The sequence below is a fragment of the Limulus polyphemus genome, unplaced genomic scaffold, assembly GCF_000517525.1.
Source record: "Limulus polyphemus unplaced genomic scaffold, Limulus_polyphemus-2.1.2 Scaffold10537, whole genome shotgun sequence".
Taxonomy (NCBI): Eukaryota; Metazoa; Arthropoda; class Merostomata; order Xiphosura; family Limulidae; genus Limulus; species Limulus polyphemus.
Genome location: NW_013676147.1, coordinates 2,732 through 6,968, shown reverse-complemented (window position 1 = coordinate 6,968; position 4,237 = coordinate 2,732).

Below are 4,237 nucleotides of genomic sequence, written 5' to 3'. Positions count from 1 at the left end.
TGTAGCCGTTGTTAAACTTGTTTTGTCAGGTGCTTCAAATGACACCTGACTTGTAGCCGTTGTTAAACTTGTTTTGTTTGGTGCTTCAAATCACACCTGACTTGTAGCCGTTGTTAAACTTGTTTTGTTTGGTGCTTCAAATGGCACCTGACTTGTAGCCGTTGTTAAACTTGTTTTGTTTGGTGCTTCAAATGACACCTGGCTTGTAGCCGTTGTTAAACTTGTTTTGTTTGGTGCTTCAAATGGCACCTGACTTGTAGCCGTTCGTTCAGTTAGTCCCCATACTCAAAACGTGTTGGGGTCGAAGCGGTGAAAGATTTACCCTTGCAAATGTTTACATTAAGTTTAATTTAAAAATGTTAATAAAGTTCTGAACATTAACAACCAGATTCAAACCTCTGCCTTTCAACTAACAAGAAACACGATATTGTTTGTTTGTACTTAAGACATAGTATTAAGTCCCATAATACTATTTATCCTATTCAAGGTATTTCACAGATAGAATAAAAGATAAAAACACCTCACGTTCTAGTCAAACCTCACGGTAATTCACGGTTGGGTTTTACGTTCTACATGATTACCATGGCAACTCCCGAACATATTTTATGTTCTCCAAATATCAGGGATACCTACAATTACTATAACGTATCACGAAGTTGTGGGTACGCTGCCCTCTACTGGTAAAAGTGGTAATTCATCATTCCTAGATAGGATAAATTAAGTAACGTCAAGTAGGGTTAACTATCCCACTATCTGTAATCAAGTAGGGTTAAGTATCCCACTGTCTGTAATCAAGTAGGGTTAAATATCCCACTATCTGTAATCAAGTAGTGTTAAGTATCCCACTATCTGTAATCAAGTAGAGTTAAGTATCCCACTGTCTGTAATCAAGTAGGGTTAAGTATCCCACTATCTGTAATCAAGTAGGGTTAAATATCCCACTATCTGTAATCAGGTAGGGTTAAGTATCCCACTATCTGGTAAGTAAATACTTTATTTCATTTTAACATATTTCATAAACAAAACATTTATTAGACCCGACCCTTGGCCTTTCTTACCGGTAAATTTCTGTTGCGTTTATGATACAGGTCTTTTGTGGTGTAGTTACGTACTGTTTTCATACTAAGATCTGTCTAGCGCGATTAGCCAGCCTTAAGACTGATTAATGACGTCAGAAAGTCCACTAGTTCTTTGGATGGTATTTTTCACGTGACTTGTAATTCTTCAAGCAATTTTTATAGCATATCCAACCCATTTATGTAAGGAATTTATTAAGGTAAGTTTGCATTAGTGACAACTGTATCAAACCTCTACTCCTCTTTCTTCCCCCTCCACAAACTGTGAGACCCCCCCCCCCCGTTAAAGTATCACAATTGTCACGAAAGAACGATATAACGTCAATGATATAATCCCTTCACTCACGGACGACATAGCTGTGCAAACAGGTGTAAACTTATCTATTTCTTTAATTACAAACCAGGTAAAAATATGTCATCGTCATATTGTAAATGAATTTCGTATTTCATATTGTTGGTCATATACGCGAAACCCATAGGAATTACTGAGCATGCCCAGTATAGTTGTGCACCTTTCAAATATGATCCCACTGTGGTCAAATCCATGTTGAAAAACACAAAACTTACTTGTTCTCAATATACCGATTGACGAACAAGTTGAGTTAAAAATAAGGTCTTATATCGATGTTAAAAATTATCCACGAAACATCAAGAGAATTGTGTTTTCTCACCTCTGTGTTTTATATCGATCTGGTTGTAGCTAGAACTCGTTTATTATTACATACAGTAGATGCAGAATAATTCAGGACATTTTATACATTGTTTCGTTGAAAAGCTGCAAACTGGGGGCTACTGTTTTCTGATATATTATAGTCAAGGAAATGTATTTCTATTTTTACATTGTATACACTATATTTTCAGAACAAAATAACAGAACGATTTAGGTGAGAAATTTTTTTTGTCCATTTTTAAAAAAACTTCGATTCAAGGATCCGTGGTTTATGTCCCGTTGCCGAATAATATCGCGTTCCGCACTTTATAGCTGTGAATGCGTTATAAGAATAAATATCAAATCTCAATATTCGAGTAGAGTAGCTCAAGAGTTGGCGGTAGGTGGTATTAGCTTGATGCCTTCGCTCTAATCTATCAAGTAACAGTGTTAAGGTTTGCAAGCCCTTGTTCGGAAATATACAAAAACTATAATCTCTCTCTGTATATAAAAATAACAGACAAACATTCCGCGTTCATTTTCTTGACATCTTGTGTACCACAACTTGAAATCAAACACACACACACAATCTGCAGGGTTTTCAAGACCACAATTTATTTTTTAATATTGTGTTGTTATGGAGAATTTTCCAATAATCTTTATCTTTTCACTCAAGAAATTCTCCAGGGATGGGTTTTGTTCTAGGAAAGGATCCGCAACGTCACGGAGATAAGGTCTCCATTCTTTATAACATGGGCTTTGTACCATTACAGCCCTACGTAATAAAAAACTACTTAAAGGAGGATATTAGCTTATGCTGTACAGTATTGATTTAAATGGATTTTTATGTCTTGTCTTATTATCCTCTTTGTTCATGTAATCGGATGCCGACTTTCACGTTGTCAGCTCAAACAACGACTTTTACAGTCCATCCATCCATCAGTCTCTACCTGTGTCAAACATTGATCTGGAGAGCTTATTTTACATTATAAAACCAGTTTACTCTAATTAGATTAAACATGTTAATTAACAACAAGTAAGTTGAATTTTGTGGAAAGTTAGCCATTTCTACCACCGTCCGTTATTTACACACATCTATCAATAACTGATCAGAAGAACCAGAACACACGTTATTTACACACATCTATCAATAAGTGATCAGAAGATCCAGAACATACATTATGTACACACATCTATCAATAAGTGATGAGAAGATCCAGAATTTATGCTATTTACACACACCTATCAATAAGAGATCAAAAGATCCAGAACATACGTTATTTACACACATTTATCAATAGTGTTCAGAACATCCAGAATATACGTTATTTACACATATCTGTCAATGAATTATCAGGAGATCCATAACTTACGTTATTTACACATATCTATCAATAGTGATCAGAAGATAAAGAACATACATTATTGACACAAATTTATCAATAAGTGATCAGAAGATTCTGAACTTGAATTATTTACACACACATCTATCAATAAGTGATGAGAAGGTCCAAAAGTTAAATTATTTACACACATCTTTCAATAAGTGATCAGAAAATCCGGAACATACGTTATTTACACACATCTATCAATAAGTGATCAGAAGATACAGAATATACGTTATTTACACACATCTATCAATAAGTGATCAGAAGATCCGGAATATACGTTATTTACATACGTCTATCAATAAGTGATCAGAAGATCCAGAACGTATGTTATTTACACACATTTATCAATAAGTGATCAGAAGATCCGGAATATACGTTATTTACATACGTCTATCAATAAGTGATCAGAAGATCCGGAATATACGTTATTCACATATATTTATCAATAAGTGATCAGAAGATCCAGAATTTCAATTATTTACACTCATATATCAATAAGTGATGAGAAGATCCAAAAAAACGTTATTTACACACATCTATCAATAAGTGATGAGAAGATCCAGAACATACGTTATTTACACACATCTACCAATAAGTGATCAGAAGATCTAGAACTTACGTTATTTACACACATCTATCAATAAGTGATCAGAAGATCCAAAACATACGTTATTTACACACATCTATCAATAAGTGATCAGAAGGTCCTGAACTTGAATTATTTACACACACCTATCAATAAGAGATCAAAAGATCCAGAACATACGTTATTTACACATATCTGTCAATGAATTATCAGAAGATCCATAACTTACGTTATTTACACATATCTATCAATAGTGATCAGAAGATCCAGAACATACGTTATTTACACACATTTATCAATAAGTGATCAGAAGATCCAGAACGTATGTTATTTACACATATATTAATAAGTAATCAGTGATCCAGAGCATGCGGTATTTACACACATCTATCAATAAGTTATCAGAAAATCCAGAACATACGTTAGTTACACACATCTATCAATAAGTGATGAGAAGATCTAGAACATACTTTATTTACACACGTCTATCAATAGGTGATGAGAAGGTCTAGAACATACGTTATTTACACACATC